The sequence below is a fragment of the Oryx dammah genome, unplaced genomic scaffold, assembly GCF_014754425.2.
Source record: "Oryx dammah isolate SB20612 unplaced genomic scaffold, SCBI_Odam_1.1 HiC_scaffold_5, whole genome shotgun sequence".
NCBI classification, from domain to species: domain Eukaryota; kingdom Metazoa; phylum Chordata; class Mammalia; order Artiodactyla; family Bovidae; genus Oryx; species Oryx dammah.
Window position 1 is genome coordinate 16,539,274 of NW_024070189.1, and position 21,357 is coordinate 16,560,630.

At 39.5% G+C, this 21,357-nt stretch overlaps 1 protein-coding gene across 4 annotated transcripts in view; it reads left to right on the forward strand.

Moving 5' to 3' along the window:
• KIAA0825 (KIAA0825 ortholog) overlaps window positions 1-21,357 on the forward strand; it is a 434,350-nt gene that overhangs the window by 11,540 nt on the left and 401,453 nt on the right. For all 4 annotated transcript variants that reach the window (XM_040241509.1, XM_040241510.1, XM_040241512.1 and 1 more), the window contains exon 2: window positions 17,176-17,322. The gene's annotated coding sequence lies outside the window, so the exon portion shown is untranslated. The remainder of the gene's footprint in view (window positions 1-17,175; window positions 17,323-21,357) is intronic.

Below are 21,357 nucleotides of genomic sequence, written 5' to 3' on the forward strand. Positions count from 1 at the left end.
AAAATCCCATGGATGGAGGAGCCTGGTAGGTTGCAGTCCATGGGGTCGCTAAGAGTCGGACATGACTGAGCGACTTCACTTTCACTTTTTACTTTCATGCATTGGAGAAGGAAATGGCAACCCACTCCAGTTTTCTTGCCTGGAGAATCCCAGAGACGAGGAAGCCTGGTGGGCTGCCGTCTATGGGGTCGCACAGAGGGACACGACTGAAGCGACTTAGCAGCAGCAGCAGCAGCAGCAGTCTACATTTTTGTTTCATTTATGTGTGGCTTTCAGTTCAGTTCAGTCACTCAGTCGTGTCCAACTCTTTGTGACCCCATGAATCGCAGCACGCCAGGCCTCCCTGTTCATCACCATCTCCCGGAGTTCACTCAGACTCATGTCCATCGAGTCCGTGATGCCATCCAGCCATCTCATCCTTGGTCGTCCCTTTCTCCTCCTGCCCCCAATCCCTCCCAGCATCAGAGTCTTTTCCAATGAGTCAACTCTTTTCATGAGGTGGCCAAAGTACTGGAGTTTCAGCTTCAGCATCATTCCTTCCAAAGAAATCCCAGGGTTGATCTCCTTCAGAATGGACTGGTTGGATCTCCTTGCAGTCCAAGGGGACTCTCAAGAGTCTTCTCCAACACCACAGTTCAAAAGCATCAATTCTTCGGCGCTCAGCCTTCTTCACAGTCCAACTCTCACATCCATACATGACCACTGGAAAAACCATAGCCTTGACTAGACGGACCTTAGTCAGCAAAGTAATGTCTCTGCTTTTGAATATGCTATCTAGGTTGGTCATAACTTTTCTTCCAAGGAGTAAGTGTCTTTTAATTTCATGGCTGCAATCACCATCTGCAGTGATTTTGGAGCCCAAAAAAATAAAGTCTGACACTGTTTCCACTGTGTCCCCGTCTATTTCCCATGCAGTGATGGGACCGGATGCCATGATCTTCGTTTTCTGAATGTTGAGCTTTAAGCCAACTTTTTCGCTCTCCTCTTTCACTTTCATCAAGAGGCTTTTTAGCTCCTCTTCACTTTCTGCCATAAGGGTGGTGTCATCCGCATATCTGAGGTTATTGATATTTCTCCTGGCAATCTTGATTCTAGCTTGTGTTTCTTCCAGTCCAGTGTTTCTTATGATGTACTCTGCATGTAAGTTAAATAAGCAGGTGACAATATGCAGCCGTGACGTACTCCTTTTCCTATTTGGAACCAGTCTGTTGTTCCATGTCCAGTTCTCACTGTGGCTTCCTGACCTGCATACAGATTTCTCAAGAGACAGGTCAGGTGGTCTGGTATTCCCATCTCTTTCAGAATTTTCCACAGTTTTTTGTGATCCACACAGTCAAAGTCTTTGGCATAGTCAGTAAAGCAGAAATAGATGTTTTTCTGGAACTCTCTTGCTTTTTCCATGATCCAGGTGATTTTTGGATTTAGGTATTAAGTGTATTTGTTACTGTGAATCAAAGGATTTAAATTTTAAAAGCAAGGGGCTTAGTCTAACTTTCTTATCTTTATAGGAGGAAATGAGGATTAAAGAGATGATTTAGCCTGCCCAGATAACTCAGGAAACATGTGACTTGAACTAGAAGCTAGGTCTTAAGAATCTAAATTTAGGGTTCTTTTGTATCACGAATCCAAGAAAAGACTTTTTGATTACACTGCTTAGGCCACATGATTACTCTGTTTTCCAGTTGGTTGATATGATAGTCTTTTTCTGTCACTCTCATTATTTCTTCGCTAAGATTTACTGAGAAGAGCTTTTCCCTGACTGTGTGCCATTGAGTGTCAGGGAGGATGAATAGCTGCAGTTGTTTTTTAGCAGTCAGCCCCCATGCCCCATCCCCTGAATTTACTGTTTATTTTCCCTATGGGAAACAGCTAATTTTAACAGTTTAAATGTAGAGTTTCCCTAATTTAAACTGAAGAGTGAAAGGAGTTCTTTTTGAGGGGTATTATATCGGCAAAGCCTGAATTTTTACTAATAACTAGTGAATATTTTTCTTACTTCATTGTCATGACATCGTTTACCCATTTTCTTAGCTTTTTAGATTTCAGCTCACCAAATACTGTCATTTTAAAAATATAAGTTTTGTCCATAATCATGTGATAATTTATTCCTGTATAAGTTTTTTAAAAAATATATCATTCTTTCCTTTTATAGAAAATATTCATTCTGAAAGGGAACAGAATAGGCTGAGCCAAAATGTGCCACTGTGGCATGTGAATCGTTTTGAGCTGAAGGTAATTAAGAATCAACAGACTCAGGAGAAACTTTTACCTCCTCGCTTAACTTCCTAAAAGTATTTAGATCCAGGACCAGTTCCAGAAAGGGAGCTACTACCACAGATAACTTTTATCTGAATGATCTATCTGTGTGGCAATGCAGATACTCTTATCAGCTTATGAATTACCTCCTCCCCTTTGAAGCTCCAGGACCTTAGCTCAGTATGACATATAAACTTCAACTTCTTGACCTGCCCTTGGACTCATATTTTTATGGAGTTCCTGTGCAACATACAAAATTAAAATTTTCTCTTGTTAATCAGGCCTCAATTTAATTATTAGACCAGCCAAAAAAACCTAAACAGAAGAAGGGAAAAGTTTTTTACCCCTGCAGTATTTGCCCGCAAGAATGTCTGTGGGTAGCTTCTCCCTGTGGATAGTTTAGTCCTCTGCTCTTTGGAGATTTGACTGGGAAAGAGTTTGTGAATGGAGTCCTCCTCCTAGGCTCTGTTTCTCTGTTGCCTTATGTACCCTGTTATTGTTGAGGCTGTCTATGCTCATTCTCTTTCTAATTGGAGGATAGTTACTTTACAATATTGTGGTGGCTTTTGCCATACATCTACATGAATCAGCCATGGGTGCACATGTGTTCCCCCAACCTGAACCCCCCTCCCACATCCCTCCCCACCTCATCCTCCTGAGTTTTCCCAGAGCACTGGCTTTGAGTACCCCACTTCATGCCTTGAACTTGCACTAGTCATCTATTTCACATATGGTAATATACATGTTTCAGTGTTATTCCCTCAAATCAACCCACCCTTGCCTTCTCCCACATAGTACAAAAGTCTGTTCTTTATACTTGTGTCTCTTTTGCTGCCTTGCGTATAGGATATCATTACCATCTTTATAAATTCCATATATATGTGTTAATACACTGTATTGGTGTTTGTCTTTCTGATTTATTTCACTCTGTATAATAGGGTCCAGTTTCATCCACCTCAAATGTGTTAGAACTGACTCAAATGTGTTCCTTTTTATAGATGAGAAATATTCCATTGTGGATATGTACCACAACTTCCTTATCGATTCATCTGCTGATGGATATCTAGGTTGCTTCCATGTCCTAGCTATTGTAAACAATACTGCAATGAACGTTGGGGTACATATCTCTTTTAATTCTGGTTTCCTTGGTGTGTATGCCCAGCAGTGGGATTGCTGGGTCATATGTATGCTTATTCTTTTGATTAACTTTACCTGGCATGATCTTTCTGTGGCTTTCTCATTTATTCTGACTCAGCAGTTCTCAGACTTCTGGTTTCAGGAGTCCTTTACACTGTTAAAAATTACTGATGACTTCAAAGAGTTTGTATGTATGTCATTATATTTTAATATTTATTATAAGTTAAAATTGAGTATTTTAAGAAATGATTATTTCAATAATAAAGTCAGTACATGTTAATGTAAATGGCATTAAAAATAACTATATTTTTCAAAACAAAAATTATAATGGAACTGTGGCAATCTCTTTAATATCTGACTTCATAGAATGGTATTGAAATCTCAGATCTGCTTCTTTGTTCTCTTGTGATATGTTGATTTGGTTGAAGTGAGTAAACAAAATCTAACCTTATATAGATGTAGTTGCAAAAAGAGGAATATTTAATGGTCTTTTGAGATAACTGTGAATATTTTTCTTTGATGTTACACCAAAACTTAACAAGTGGTAGCAAAACCCTGCACCTCAGATTGGGACTTGAACCAACAGTCTTTTAATTAGAATCACTCACCTGGTGTCTGGACTTCTTGAGGGTCAGATTCTTTGTGTCTGTTGTTCAGTTGCTCAGTCCTGTCTGATTCTTTGCGACCCCATGACTGCAGCACCCCTGGCTTCCCTGTTCATCATTATCTCCCAGAGTTGTGTGTCTTAGTGCAGAAGGAATTATGTGAGAGGCAAACTGATAAGCAAGAAATAGATTTATTAATTTGGATGCTTGTGCAAGCAGGCGAGGGGGCTCTGGCCCGAGGATTAACTGGGATACATTTTTATAATCAAAGGAAAGTGGGGAAGGGGGAAAGATCATCTTCCTTATTCTTGAGTAGATGTCAGGCTTATACCACTAGCTCCTCCTTTGTATCCTGCAGGAAAGTGTTTGACCCTAGGACTGTCAAAGTACTTGTTCAAATCAGTAGAAAGGTGGTAACATGTTTCTTGCACCTAATTACCTGGGGCCTATCACGTGCTTTTATTTATGGCTTCACAGTTAAGCAAGCCTGCTTTGTTCCATGACCTTTGATAGCTTTTTGGAGCAGTCATTAACTTACAGTGGTCTCCCAAAGTTCCCTAAGTTTCCCTCACTATCTATAATCCTCTACTGAGACTTCTACAACTATCTGTGTTAACTATCCTATTCTTTCTCTATCAGTAGTTTCTTAAAGTTTAATTGCAATGTAGAATCTGAAATCATGTCAGTGAAACTTTTATACTCTTACTTTAAAATCCCTTGGTCTATCTTGCACTTTGTATGAATCTTTTACAAACACAGGCTTTTGTTCCATAATGCATTGGCCACGTGGAAAGTACTGATTCACTGAGGTATGCTTGACTTCCAAATCGTTATGTACTCATATGATGATACTGAGCAGGGCCCTGTAGGGCTTCTAGGCAAAAGCCCTTTTACGTCCCCCATTTCTTTGATTGTAGGAAACAGCCTTCTTTCAGCCTCCATGACCTACCCTGAGTTCCAGTAGGCAGATTCAAACAGTGTTAATTAGGAAAAGGAGAGATGTGAGACCAGGGGGAAAGAAACGGTCAAAAGCAGCCCTGGGGCAATTTCCTGTTTCCCCATCAGTGGATACACACAGCAATATCTTTGAGATGTTTTACAGATACTGAAACCCCCTCCAGTGGGAGAAGTTAATGATAAATGGTGCTATGCCGCCCACAACATGTAGAGTACCATCCATTTGGACCTGAAGTTCGATGATATGAATTCCTATTTACCTCAACACCTACCCATGATAAGAATGTGCATGAGCTGATCACTCCCTCTTTTGAACAGTTAACTGTAAAACTTCTCACCATCTTGGCATTAGCCCACTGTGGCCTCCATTGCCCAGCAAAGTAATAAAGCTATCCTTTTTTACCTCACCCAAAACTCTGTCTCTGAGATTTTATTCAGTTCCAGTGTCCAGAGAAGCTGAGCTTTCAGTATCAACGTGCTGCACTCCATGGGGGTCAAAAAGAGTCAGGCACTACTGAGCGACTGAACTCAGCTATACAATATCAACAAAGTCCCAGTTGTTAATATCACGTGCAATCTCCTCAGGAAAATCGTACAATATTACAAAACTGTCCAACTGACAGTTTACATTTTTCCAGGATTTTGTTTTTGCTTTGAAAGTTCTTAGTTTTTCCTTGGCAACAAATGTCAGTGTGTTAGTCTCTCCGTCGTGTCTGACTCTTTGCAACCCCATGGACTGTAGCCTGCCAGGCTCCTCTGTCCTTGGAATTCAATGTTAACAAGTACCATCTAATACTTTTCTTGAAATGACAGTCAATTTGATTAATTTTGGGAAGTTGTGTGGTGTATTCAAAGATTGAGTGAATGAAATTACTAATTTTTAGTACCTCATCAAGGACATTATTAACTGAACCTACTGTTATTTTTTTACTCTGTGATGGTGAAAAATTTGACTATAGTGTTGACCTTTTAGAAATGCCTACATTATAATCCCTGCTTCTGCTGCTGCTAAGTCGCTTCAGTTGTGTCCGACTCTGTGCAACCCCATAGACAGCAGCCCACCAGGCTTCCCTGTCCCTGGGATTCTCCAGGCAAGAACACTGGAGTGGGTTGCCATTTCCTTCTCCAACGCATGAAAGTAAAAAGTGAAAGTGAAGTCGCTCAGTCATGTCCGACTCTTAGCAACCCCATGGACTGCGGCCCACCAGGCTCTTCCGTCCATGGATTTCCAGCAAGAGTGGGGTGCCATTGCCTTCTCCGATTATAATCCCTAGAACCTGTGAATAGCAGAGGGGACTTAAAGTTTCTAATCAGTTTACTTTAAAATAGCAAGATTATCAAATCAGTAGCAAATGGGTACAGTGTAATCACAACTGTTCTCAAAAGTGAAAGAACAGCAAAAGTGAAAGTCCTAGTCGCTTCGGTTGTGTCTGACTCTTTGCAACCCATGGACTGTAGCCCACCAGACTCCTCTGTCCATAGGATTCTCCAGGCAAGAATACTGGAGTGGGTGGCCATTCCCTTCTCTAGGGAACCCTCCCAATCCAGGGGTTGAACCTGGGTCTCTTGCATTGCAGGCGAATTCTTTACTGTCTGAGCAACCAGGGAAGCCCTAAAAGAAGGTGAAGAGTGATTCAGAGTGATGAAATATGAAGAGTACTCACGTATCTACCAGAAAACGGGGAAAGCGGGCCACCAGCCGAGGAATGAGAGCAGCCTTTAGAAGCTAAAAAAATGCAAGGAAACAGGGGAGTCTTCAGAGCCCCAAGAAAGGAATGCAGCTTTGCTGACCATATGGTTTTAGTCTAGTGATATGCTCAAATGGTCTTTAACCTGGAAAAGTTATAAGAAAGTAACTTTGTGGGGTTTTAAAACAATAAATTTGTGACAACTTACTACAGTAGCAACAGAAAATGAGTACAACTAATACAATTTGGGGATTATAATTTGTGTTTAGGCATGCTTGCTTTTGCATTTAGTACAAATGTCAACGTAGTGAAATGGTTTATAATATCTTATTACTATGAAAATAGTTTTTATCTTGTAAACCCTCTGGAAGAATATTGGGCCCTACCAGGGATCTGTATACCATGCTTCAGTTCAGTTCAGTCACTCAGTCCTGTCCGACTCTGCAACCCCATGAATCGCAGCCCGCCAGGCCTCCCTGTCCATCACCATCTCCCGGAGTTCACTCAGACTCATGTCCATCGAGTCCGTGATGCCATCCAGCCATCTCATCCTCGGTCGTCCCCTTCTCCTCCTGCCCCCAATGCCTCCCAGCATCAGAGTCTTTTCCAATGAGTCAACTCTTCGCATGAGGTGGCCAAAGTACTGGAGTTTCAGCTTTAGCATCATTCCTTCCAAAGAAATCCCAGGGCTGATCTCCTTCTGAATGGACTGCTTGGATCTCCTTGCAGTCCAAGGGACTCTCAAGAGTCTTCTCCAACACCACAGTTCAAAAACATCAATGCTTAGGAATCTCTTATTTAACTTTTTCTCTTGTACTTTCTGTGTATCAACTGCTGTGCTAGGTACTTTGTTGTTGTTGCTTAGTTGCTCAGTCGTGTCCAACTCTGCAACCCAATGGACTGTAACCCACCATGCTACCTCTGTCCATGGATTCTCCAGGCATTGAATACTGGAATAGGTTGCCATTTCCTCCTCCAAAGGATCCTTCTGACCTAGGGATTGAACCTGTGTCTCCTTCATCTCCTGTATGGCAAGCAGATTCTCTATTGCTGAGACACTTGGGAAGCCCAGGCTGGGTGCTAGGATACAAAAATAAAGAAAGCACAGTCTCTGTCTTGGGAAGATTCTAGTTGAGTGGTTGAGTTGTTGTTTAGTCTAAGTCTTGTCCAACTCCTTTGCAACCCATGGATTGTTGCCCTCCAGACTTCTCTGTCTGTGGGATTTACCAGGCAAGAATACTGGAGCAGGTTGCCATTTCCTTCTCCAGGGGAATCTTCCTAACACAGGGATCAAATCTGCGTAGCCTGCATTGGCAGGCAAATTCTTTACCACTGTGCCTCCAGGGAAGCCCCCAGTGGTTGAGAGAGGTAAGGAAATCAATGATTGCAGATAGCACAGAATGACAGCTGCCCTAACTGATACACTCAAGTGAGGAAAAGAGACCTAATTCTAGTCTTCAGATGCTTCTGTCTAGTGAGAGAGATCATAAAAGTAATTACAAAATGCAAGGGAAAATTCCCCATTGAGAAGGGTGGAGGAGGGACCTTTACAATCTCATTAGCAGCATATGATGGTTTCAGTTTTTCCACGTTCTCTCCAATTCATGTTACTGTCTGTCTTTTGATTTTAGCTGTTCTACTGAGCTATGAAGTGGTACCTCTTGTGGTCCCAATTTATGTTTATCTAATAATTAATGATGCTTAGCATCATTTTTTGTACTTACTGGATCTATGTCTATCTCTTTTGGACATGGCTATTCAAATCCTTTGTCATTTTTAAAGTGAAATGCTTGTCATTTTATTCTTAAGCTATAGTAGTTCTTTATAGATTATGGGATACTAATCTCTTTATCAGATATTTGATTTGCTAATATTTTCTCCCACTCTGTAGGTTGTCTTTTCACTTTATTGATGTTGTCATTTGAAGCACAGATATTTTTGATTTTACACCCATGATTTCCTCTAAAAATTGTACATACGTTTAGGTCTTTCATTGATTTTGAGTTAATTTTTGTATATCTTTTGATGAATTTGACTTCACTCTTTTACATGTTGGTATTCAGTTGTCTCAGCAACTTTTCTTGAAAAGACTAATCTTTTTCTATTGAATTTTCTTGAAATCCTCGTCAAAAATCAATTGAACATTCTATGGATTTATTTTTGGACTCTTGGTTCTATTCCATTGATTACATCTCTCTTTATGCTTATCCTATGACACAATCTTGATTACTGTAGCTCTGTAGTAAGTTTAGAAAGTCAGAAACATGAGTTCTCTAACAACATTCTTCCTTTTCAAGATTTTTTTGGTTGTCCCTTGTATATCCAGCATGAATTTTATGATCCGTTTGTTAGTATCTACAAAATAGGCAGCTGGCATTTTGATAGAGATTGTACTGAATCTGTAGAGTAATTTGGGAAGTATTGCCAGTTTAATAATATTAAAATTTTCAATCCATAAACAATGGACCTTTCATGTATTTAATTCTAATCCAGTCTCTTCCAGTGATGTTTTGCATTTTTCAGTCGATAGGTCTTGCACTTCTTTAGTTAACTGTTTTCCTAAATATTTTTTTTTTCTATTTGATGTCATTGTAAATGGAATTTGTTTCCTAATTTTAAAAGTGTTAAGTGCTAGCATATACAAATATAATTTGTTTCTGTTTGTTAATCTTGTGTAACCTTTGTTGAATATCTTTATTAGCTCCAGTAGTTTTGAGGTTTTCTTTAAAGGTTTTATTTTATTTTATTTTTGGCTGTACTGAGTTTTCATTGCTGTGTGAGGGCTTTCTGTAGTTGCACCAAGTGGGGACTGTTCTCTGGTTGCAGTGCATGGGCTGCTCCTTGTGGTGCCTTCTCTTGTTGCAGAGCACCAGCTCTGGTGTGTGTAGGCTTCATAAGTTGTAGCCGACAGGCTTAGTTGGACCAAGGTGTGCGGAATCTTCTTGCACCAGGTTTTGAATCCATGTCCCCTGCATGGACAGGTAGATTCTTAACCACTGGACCGTCAGGGAAGTACCTTTGGTTTGTTTTAGAATTTCTTACAATTTCCTACATACAAGATCATGTCATCTATAAATAGAGATAGTTCTCCTTCTTTCCAGTCTGGATGCCTTTTATTTACTTTTCTTGCCTAATAATACTGGGTAGAACCTCTAGCCCAATCAGTGTTAAATAGAAGTCGTAAAAAATGGGCACACTTTTCTTGTTGCTGATCTTCAGGGAAGAGCTTTCAGTTTTTCCCCATTAAGTACAAAGTCAGCTGTGGGGTTTTTGTTGATGTCTTTTATCTAGTTCATGAAATTCCCTTCTAGTCCTAATTTGTTGAATGTTTTTATCATCAAAGAGTGTTGGATTTTTTTATCTATTTAAAATTTTTATTTTTACTTTATTTTGCTTTACAATACTGTATTGGTTTCGCCATATATTGACATGAATCCGCCACGGGTGTACATGAGTTCCCAATCCTGAACCCCCCCGAGTGCTGGATTTTAACACATTCTTCTCTGTATCTATTTTAGGTCATAATGTAGGTTTTGTCCTGTGTTCTGTTAATGAGGTATATTACGTTGGTTCTTTTCCAGTGTGTTAATTCAGCCTTACATTCTTGGGATAAATGCCACTTCAGTTCAGTTACGTTCATTCTCTCAGTCGTGTCCGACTCTTACCTCGTGGACTGCAGTACGCCAGGATTCCCTGTTCATCACCAACTCCCGGAGCTTACTCAAACTCATGTCCATTGAGTTGGTGATGCCATCCAACCATCTCATCCTCTGTCATCCCCTTCTCCCACCTTCAGTCTTTCCCAGCATCAGAGTCTTTTCAATGAGTCAGTTCTTCGTATCAGGTGGCCAAAGTATTGGAGTTTCAGCATCAGTCCTTCCAAAGAATATTCAGGACTAATTTCCTTTAGGATGGACTGGTTGGAACTCCTTGCAGTCTAAGGGACTATCAAGAGTCTTCTCCAACACCACAGTTCAAAAGCATCAATTCTTCAGCACACAGCTTTCTTTATAGTCCAACTCTTGCAACCATACATGCCTACTGGAAAAACTATAACTTTGACTGGATGGAATTTTGTTGGCAAACTAATGTCTCTGCTCTTCAATATGCTGTCTAGGTTGATCATAACTTTTCTTCCAAGGAGCAAGCGTCTTTTAATTTCATGGCTGCAGTCACCATTTGCAGTGATTTTGGAGCCCCCAAAATAAAGTCTGACACTATTTCCACTGTTTCCCCATCTATTTCCCATGAAGTGATGGGCCAGATGCCATGATCTTCGTTTTCTGAATGTTGAGTTTTAAGCCAACTTTTTCACTCTCCTCTTTCACTTTCATCAAGAGGCTTTTTAGTGCTTCACTTTCTACCATAAGGGTGGTGCCATCTACATATCTGAGGTTATTGATATTTCTCCCGGCAGTTTTGATTCCAGCTTGTGCTTCATCCAGTCCAGCATTTCTCATGATGTACTCTGCATATAAGTTAAATAAGCAGGGTGACAATATATAGCCTGATGTACTGCTTTCCTGATATGGAACCAGTCTGTCATTCCATATCTAGTTCTAACTTTGCTTCTTGACCTGAATACAGATTTCTCAGGAGGCAGGCCAGGTGGTCTGGTATTCCCATCTCTTGAAGAATTTTCCACAGTTTGTTGTTATCCACACAGTCAAAGGCTTTGACATCATCATTAAAGCAGAAGTAGATGTTTTTCTGGAACTCTCTTGCTTTCTCGATGATCCAACGCATGTTGGCAGTTTGATCTCTGGTTCCTCTGCCTTTTCTAAATCCAACTTGAACCTCTGGAAGTTCATGGTTCATGTACTGTTGAAGCCTGGTGTGGAGAATTTTGAGCATAACTTTGCTAGCGTGTGAGATGACTGCAATTGTGTGGTAGTTTGAGCATTCTTTGGCATTGCCTTTCTTTGGGATTGGAATGAAAACTGACTTTTCCAGTCCTGTGGCCACTGCTGAGTTTTCCCAATTTGCTGGCATATTGAGTGCAGTACTTTCACAGCATCATCTTTCGGGATTTGAAATAGCTTAACTGGAATTCCATCACCTCCACTAGCTTTTTTCGTAGTGATGCTTTCTAAGGCCCACTTGACTTCACATTCCAGGATGTCTGGCTCTAGGTGAGTGATCACACCATTGTGATTATATTCATCATGAAGATCTTTTTTGTACAGTTCTTCTGTGTATCCTTGTCACCTCTTCTTAATATCTTCTGCTTCTGTTAGGTCCATACCATTTCTGTCCTTTATCGAGCCCATCTTTGCATGAAATGTTCCCTTGGTATCTCTGATTTTCTTGAAGAGATCTCTAGTGTTTCCCATTCTGTTGTTTTCCTCTATTTCTTTGCATTGATCGCTGAGGAAGGCTTTCTTATCTCTCCTTGCTATTCTTTGGAACTCTGCATTCAGATGCTTATATCTTTCTTTTTCTCCTTTGCTTTTCGCTTCTCTTCTTTTCACGGCTATTTGTAAGGCTTCCCCAGACAGCCATTTTGCTTTTTTGCATTTCTTTTCCATGGGGATGGTCTTGATCCCTGTCTCCTGTACAGTGTCACAAATCTCATGGGCCTTTAACTCAAGAGCCGCACTTTGCCAGTGCCTTTACATCCTGGACTATAAAGAAAGCTGAGGCCAGAGAATTGATGCTTTTGAACTGTGGTGTTGGAGAAGACTCTTGAGAGTCCCTTGGACTACAAGGAGATCCAACCAGTCCATCCTAAAGGAGATCAGTCCTGAGTGTTCATTGGAAGGACTGATACTGAACCTGAAACTCCAGTACTTTGGCCACCTAATGTGAAGAACTTACTCACTGGGAAAGACTGAAGTTAGGAGAAGTAGAGGACAGAGGATGAGATGGTTGGATGGCATCACCGACTCTATCATGAGTTTGAGCAAGCTCTGGGATTTGGTGATGGACAGGGAGGCCTGGCGTGCTGCAGTCCATGGGGTCGCAAAGAGTCGGACACAACTGAGCAACTGGCTGAACTAATTTTAAATCCACTTGTCTTCCTTGGTAGCTCAGCTGGTAAAGAATCCGCCTGAAATTCAGGAGGCCCAGGTTTGATTGCTGGCTTAGAAAGATCCCCTGGCAAAGGGATAGGCTGCCCACTCCAGTATTCTTGGGCTCCCCTGGTGATTCAGACAGTAAAGAATCCTCCTGCAGTGCAGGGGACCTGGGTTTGATCCCTGTATTCAGGAGATTCCCCTGGAGAGGGCATGTCAACCCACTCCAGTATTCTTGCCTGGAGAGTCCCCCATGGACAGAGGAGCCTGGAAGGCTACAGCCCATTTGCGCGCAGAGTCAAACATGACTGAGCCACTAAAGCACAGCACTCTTAAATTCACTGATCCTTTAGGTCATCTTGAATGTGTTGTCAAGTTCCTAAACTGAATTTTCACTTAATATACTTTTCAAGTCTAAAATTTCCACTTAGTTGTTTTCCAACATTTTTTCTCGTCATTGAGAATTTCATTTTTTTTTTAAATTCATCATTGCCCTACTTTTGTTTTGTTTTTTAAGTGTGGTCACCTTTGAAGTTCATTGAATGTGTTTATAATTCTGCTTTAAAGTCTGTGTTTAAATTCGGTATCTAGAGATACCCAGTTTCTATTGGCCACTTTTCCCCTCCTTACATATCTCACAATATCTTGTTGAAAAGTAGATATTTTAGATCATATATTGTGGCAACTCTGGATTCTGATTTTTTTTTTTCTCCCTGTTAACTGCTTTATTTGCTTGTTTTTTTGTTTAGCAATTTGCCTAAATTAAATCAGTGACATCGATTTCCCTTGTGATAGGTAGCCACTTATGTACTTTTTCTTTATTTCTTTTTGAGATTCTTCTAATTAATTTTACATTTGGATTTCTGGGACTTGCCTCTCTCTCTCTGTGAAACTTAAATGATAAGCTGATGGCCAGACAGTGAATGTGCGCAAGCACTTCAAGTGCAAACACTTTCAGTAAGTTATCTGTCATCTGCTCATGAATCTCTGTATTGATAGAGGAACACATTTAAAATTTATATTGTTTTCAAGTGTTCTGCACTTTGGTTTCTACTGAACTCTTTCACATTTCCTCTGTGCTGTGATTGTTCAGCCTCAGCAATGTGCGGGTAGCTTTGTTCCTCTCAGGCCTCCATTGGACATATTCTTAGCCATAGTCAAGAATGTGCTTGCCCCAGGGGTGAACATAACTTGGATTAATAGAGCTGTTGACTCTCTGTGCTTGCTCCCTGTTGTAAGGCCATCACTTCCAGTGAAACACTGCAGAAGGCTGGCATTACCCACCACTCAAGTACCACTGAGCCCCCTTTGACCTCTGCAAAGTTCTGGTGATCTCCCCCACTCTGGAAGAACCTCTGTACTCATTGAATTGTGGTTGATATCGATAAGAGCACCTCTCGGCTAGAATACAACAGGGTCCTAGTTTTCTTACCTAAAAATGAGTAGTTTTTCAGATATCAATACTCCTCAAATTGTTATCTTCCTTTGGTCTATTTATGGGTGACTGGGTGACTAAAAATGGTTGTGTCTTTCAATTTTGTCTAGCTCTAAGGTTTGACTCACCTCCATCTTCTTTTGGGGCACATTTTTGTTTTATATTGGTTTCAGATGTGAACACAAAGCAAAACAATTTTCTTCAAATACCCGATAGTCCTTGGCTGTGCATTCATATTACAAAGAAGCAAGTCCAAAAGCTGCCTAGAAACTATATTTGGATGGCACCGATTTAATGGTACAGTTTGCTTTAGATTGAATAGGTGGGTAACCATGATTATGCTGGAAGTCTGCTGAAGCCAGAATGAGGCAGATTTTTCTATGGGGGCACCCATGCTACCTTTCCTAGTACTCTGTTTTATGTATAGCAGTGTGTATATGTTAATCCCAAATTCCTAATTTATTCCTCCTTTGCCTCTACCTTTCCCCTTTGGTAGCTGTAAAGTTCTTTTCAAATTCTGTGAATCTGTTTCTGTTTTTGTGCATAAGTTCATTTGTATCATTTGTTTAGATTCCACATGTAAGCAATTTGATTATTTTTCTTTGACTTAATATGACAATCTCTAGGTCCATCCATGTTCCTGCAAATGGCATTATTTCATTCTTTTTATGGTTGAGTAATATTCCATTGTATATACGTACCACAGCTTCTTGGGTCCTGCTCTCACCTGTTCTTTTCAGGATTTTCTGTGTGTTCAGTCACTCAGTCGTTTCCGACCCTTTGTGACCCATGGATCGCAGCACGCCAAGCTTCCCTGTCCTTCACGATCTCCTAGAGTTTGCTCAGACTCTTGTCCATTGAACTGGTGATGCCATTCTGCATTGCCATGTTTCGTCATAGTTATTTTTTTCATGGATTATAAATCCATTTTAAAGAACAGTTTGTTGTATTTTTTTATTATTATTGTAGTGGTTATCATTATTTTAGTTACTGCCTCTTTCTCTTTCTTTGCCTGATTCTGTACCCCACATTTACTTTTGGGTTTACATTTTCTTTTCCCTGTGTACACTTAGATTTTTTCAGGCAAGCAATATTAGCAATGTTGAGAGTTTCTAGAAAAGCAAGTCTTGATTTTTTTCCCTTGGTCAAGCTGTTAAAAGTTATCATTGAAGGACAATTCACTCTACAGGCTGACATTGTCATCAGGAAAGCAATTTCAGTTATTTACGGTTTTCCATGAAATCTTGTGATTTCAGATATGGAGTATAAGTAATATGTTGTATCTCTATAATGGCTCCCTAGAGTGGGCATCTCCACTTAGTTCTTTAACCAAACTGAACCATGTCTCTCATTAGAATTCCTCTGTTTTCTATTTTGTTCAAATTTAATTCCTAGACTGGCCAAGTTGTCCATGAGGGTTTTCGTCTGTTTCTGATGAAGTTTTAGCTGGATATCAGCTTGGGATAATAGATGTTAGCAACATTTAAGCACTGGTATTTCAGATACCAGGGAAAGGTAAGAAGTATGAGAACAATCAATAAATATTGAGAGAAATATCTAGAGCCTTCTTCATATTAGTTTTATAGTTGAGGTGGCTCAAAAGGTAAAGCGTCTGCCTGCAATGCAGGAGACCAGGGTTCGATCCCTGGGATGGGAAGATCCCCTAGAGAAGGAAATGGCAACCTACTCTAGTATTCTTGCCTGGAGAACCCCACAGATGGAGGAGCTTAGTAGGCTACAGTCCACAGGGTCACAAAGAGTCAGACAGGACTGAGCAACTTCACTTTCACTTTCACTTTCAAGCCTAATGAAGAGATCATTTTGGCTGATCACAAATCATCAAATAGCTTTTTTTTTTCTATTAAATAATATACTTACTATTTGACTTCTTTTCTTTTCCTTTTAGTAAGGCAAGATAAAGAAATAATTATAGATTTTGGAATGTTCATGATGTCAAGGTACAGAAAAATGTAGTAAGAGTTTTACAGATATCCTGGCTAAACATATTGATGTACAAAATTACACAAATATAAACAAAACATGAAAAAGCCCTTGCAAAGAGATATTAGTAACATTCAAAATATGAAGTTCCTGGGAATAAATGTAACATAATGAGATGTGCAAAACTCCCATGAGGAAATAATAAAGCATCATTTTGTGACAATAGGACCTCAATAAATGGAATGATATGTAATACACATGGCTTTGGGAAACAAGATTTTATAGGTGCCCAATTGGATCAATTCAATCAAATTTATGTGTATTTTTGAGGGGAGGAGACTTGACAAAAGATTTAAAAATTATATAGAGAGACGGAGGGCCAAAAAACAAGAATAACTGCAGTATATTTTGGTGCAGGCAAAGTCAGATAGATTGGTAGAACCTCACTAGTGAATGTTTAGACCACAGACTCATCTCTTTGGTGACTTTACTTGGGAGGTTATTAGAAACACAGAATGTCAGGTCCTGACCCCAGATCAGCTAAGTCAGAATCTACTTTATCAAGATAACCTAGAAGAGTGGGGAAATGATTTTTTTTATTTTTAACTTTAAAATTTATTTTGTAATATTTTGGCCTCACCATGCAGCATGTAGAATCTTAGTTCTCTGGGAGTCGAACCCAGGCCCCCTATATTGGAAACTTGGAATCTTAACCAGTGGACCTCAAGGGATGTCCCAAGTATGGCTTTAAGAAACAGTTCTGGGGCAACTGGTAATTAAACGAGAAAGCTATAATTGTACTGCAAGGTATTGCTTGATTCATATGGTGCAGCCATCCCTTACTGTCTGTGATCTACATTTCTTTAGGAACATTTGAAAACTCAATGATAATAGAAGGGATACTTTGTGCATATTTGTAAGGTGCATCTGTTATCCATGTGCCAATAATCTGAGTCGTCTTGTTAAGAAGCTTTTTTAAGGTGCCCCAACTTCAGGATGCCTTTCTGTGTTTCTAGCATCTCCTGGATCGGGTCTGTATGTCATACCTTAACGGTAGTGTTGTCACTGCCAATGTAGATCAGTAACGTTGTGACTGTGCCTCCTCCATCTGGGTGATAAAGCTGTATCTAATTATTTTGTAGGTGTGCTTTGTATATTTTGGAAAAAAGCTGCTGAAGACACTGACGAAAAGGCAGCCCTTCTACTGACACCTCAGAAGGAAATAAGTTACCACCTACGTTAGGATTAGAAGACCAGCCCATTCTCAGAATCTTCTGAAACAAAATTAGGTAAGAAATGCCTTTCATCATATTTTAAATGATTTGTCCTCCATCCTCCCAGTTTGCTTGAAAGCTTCTATAATTCTATTCCTTTGGCCTCTAAGAGAAATGCAGTTAGCATTTTCCTTTAGGAAGGCAGCATGCCAGCCAGCTGTCAGCTTTATGATGTACCTGATCTCCGATGTCAGGGGAAGCACAATTCAATTTTAAAGTAAGTCTTCTGCACAATACTGCAGCAGGGCTGCCAGCATCTCTCTTTATGTTCCTTTCTTTGAAATTCTCCCTTTTCCTCAAACAGTATAGTTTTATTTTTAAATCCTTTGTGTAAGATGAAACTACCACTAGCTGACTTTCTTTGTCCTTAGCTAAAAATCAATGAATTGACTGGAATTATCTGTAAATACTTCTGCTACCCTTTCTCATTTCTAGAAAATAAAGTACCACTGCTTGTTTACCTTATGACTTGTCTAAACATGTTGAAAGCATTGACTATAAGGCATAACACTCAGACTCTGAAAGAGAGAACTGTGACAAGTTCAGTCAAAAGGGAAAAGAGGAATAATTTATAAAAGGTGCTGCAGATAATGATGCCAGCCGGTTATTTTAAAATGCATCCATCTCACCTTTTAATGAATTAGATTTGTCAACAGGAAATGTTTTATGCACCACTTCTAATAAAAGTGGCATGCTAGGAATGCACTGCTTTGAGGTTGACTTCTTCAAAGCTTCAGAGTATCTTCAATTCAAAGATATTTTTTAAATAATAGATATTAAAAGTATATTTAAATAATATTAAGGTTGTGACACAAACACCAAATGACAAAATTCAGGGGTTTCAAAGCAAAGGCTGACACGCCATCACTTTTTCACATAGTAACTGATTTTTAAATTAGGAGTGTAACAGACTGATTTGGGGATTGTGTGTCAGTTTAACTTTAGATTCTCTTGTTGTTTTCACTGGTGTCACAACCTTAATGTCAGCTCTTCAAATAGGTTTCTACATTTCCTTTGGTTCGGGGTCATTAAAAAATGCATATGATGCATCTGAGAGGCATAAATAGGTCACACTGAAGTGAAATTCCTTGACTCTCTGATATTGAGATACAGCTATTACCTGCCTTGTAAGTGGAAAAAGTTAGCTCATGCATTTGGTAAATTTCTGTTTTTCAAGATTTTGATTCAGACCATTGTAAGCCCAAATGACAAAACATGATGTTGGTATAATTGTGTTCTTGTTCCTCTAACCCAAACTACCCAATTTTGTTGATTATCATCCCTAGATATTAAGAATCATAATTCCCACAGGTGATTGTTTTTTCACTTGGAGTACAAGTTAATCCTGACAATTATTTCAATAGAAGTATCCTTATTCAGTATAATTAAGTATAGGTAACTCTACCTTAAATTTTTCCATATGCCAGCCTTTTATATAAACACTTTTATGCAGATTTGGGGGTAAATGTGATTTTTTTTAAGGTAACACTTGTTTAGAAAGCAAATATAAAGTAAAAATCTGTTGTGTTGTATTTTGTTGAATGTTTAAAAAAAAAAATTCTCGTACCCCATTGGACATTCAAGGAGGAGCATGGAGCCTTCCTTACTCCATTCTGCAGGGAGAGAAGGGAAAGAGGAGAGAAAAATAATTCCACCCATTTCCTTGATTCTTATCTGTCATGATCTCACTGGGCAGGTCATATGCTGAATATGGTTTTAATTTAGAAAAATAAACATCAGAATCTGTCTCACAGTTGTCTCTTTCATCACCCATGTTAGAGAAATGAAAAGTGGAAAGAGAGACAAATTATTTATTGATCTTTTCTGGCTGACTCAAATATACTGGCCAACCCCAAATATAAGACTTCATAGTTCATATCTCCTCCTTCACTGACTCTCCAGCTTTTACTGTTTCCCAGTTCAGTTCAGTTCTTCGCTCAGTTGTGGTCCGACTCTTTGTGATCCCGTGGACGGCAGCATGCCAGGCTTCCCTGTCCATCACCAACTCCTGGAACTTACTCAAACTCATGTCCATCATGTTGACGATGCCATCCAGCCATCTCATCCTCTGTCACCCCCTTCTTCTCCTGCCGTCAGTCATTCCCAGCATCAGTGTCTTTTCCAATGAGTCGGTTCTTTGCATCAGGTGGCCAAAGTATTGGAGTTTCAGCTTCAGCATCAGTCCTTCCAATGAACACCCAGGACTGATCTCCTTTAGGATGGACTGGTTGGATCTCCTTGCAGTCCAAGGACTCTCAAGAGTCTTCACCAACACCACAGTTCAAAAGCATCAGTTCTTTGGCACTCAGCCTTCTTTATGGCCCAACTCTCACATCCATACATGACTGCTGGAAAAACCAAAGCTTTCACTTGATGGACCTTTGTTGGTAAAGTAATGTCTCTGCTTTTTAACCTGCTGTCTAAGTTGGTTATAGTTTTTCTTCCAAGGAGTAAGCGTCTTTTAATTTCACAACTGCAGTCACCATCTTCAATGATTTTGGAGCCCCAAAATATAAAGTCTCTCACGGTTTTCATTGTTTCCCCATCTATTTGCCATGAAGTGATGGGACTGGATGCCATGATCTTAGTTTTCTGAATGTTGAGCTTTAAGCCAACTTTTTCACTCTCTTCTTTCACTTTCATCAAGAGGCTCTTTAGATCTTCTTCACTTTCTGCCTTAAGGGTGGTGTCATCTGCATATCTGAGGTTATTGATATTTCTTCTGGCAATCTTGATTCTAGCTTGTGCTTCCTCCAGCCCAGCATTTCACATGATGTACTCTGCATATAAGTTAAATAAGCAGGGTGACAATATACAGCCTTGACATACTCCTTTCCCTATTTGGAACCAGTCTGTTGTTCCATGTCCAGTTCTAACTGTTGCTTCTTGACCTGCATACAGATTTTTCAGTAGCCAGGTCAGGTGGCCTGGTATTCCCATCTTTTTAAGAATTTTCCAGTTTGTTGTGATCCACACAGTCAAAGGCTTTGTCATAGTCAATAAAGCAGAAATAGATATTTTTCTGGAACTCTCTTGCTTTTTCAATGATCCAGCAGATGTTGGCAATTTGATCTCTGGTTCCTCTGCCTTTTCTAAAACCAGCTTGAACATCTGGAAGTTTATGGTTCATGCGCTATTGAAGCCTGGCTTGGAGAATTTTGAGCATTACTTTGCTAGCATGTGAGATGAGTGCAATTGTTTGGTAGTTTGAACATTCTTTGGCATTACCTTTCTTAGGGATTGGAATGATAACTGATCTTTTTCAGTCCTGTGGCTACTGTTGAGTTTTCCAAATTTGCTGACGTATTGAGTGCAGCACTTTCACAGCATCATCTTTTAGGATTTGAAATAGCTCAAATCCTAATAGGAATTCCAGATTCCTAATAGGAATTCCAAATCCCAAATAGGAATTCCAACGCCTCCACTAGCTTTGTTCATAGTGATGCTTCCTAAGGCCCGCTTGACTTTGCATTCCAGGATGTCTAGCTCTAGGTGAGTGATATCACCATTGTGATTCTAGCATGAGGTAATTAGGCTGCATTGGATAGTGGTGTGAAAATGTATAAAGTTGTCTGTGAAGGATTTGGCTAACTCTTCCACATTTATCTAAACTATACTAGTGCTCTTACTTGAACAAATGTTTAAAGTCATTATTATTTTTCATACTAAACCAGTTCTGATTTCTATTTGATTAAAATAAATTTTTAAAACAAAAATATCTTTCTAAATTCAAAGAAAGCTATTTGAATAAATGAGCTGGAACTCAGTGCACAGCTACAATGTAGAAAAAGCTTTCTGGCATAGAAACAAAATAATCTCTTTAAATAACATAGTCCAAAGCCTTTACGCCAGTTCATTTAGAACAGTTCCAGATTTATGTAATTAGTAAAGTTGGATACTGGGTCTAACGTGAATTAAATGTCCTTCAGTGTACAGTGATGTTCTAGTGACTTGAAAAAATGATAAGAATTTATTGTTTTGCTACATCAGTCAATTCTGTAAATGGCTTTCTAATATGATACAATATATGCTTTTAATAGTTTTCTGTAA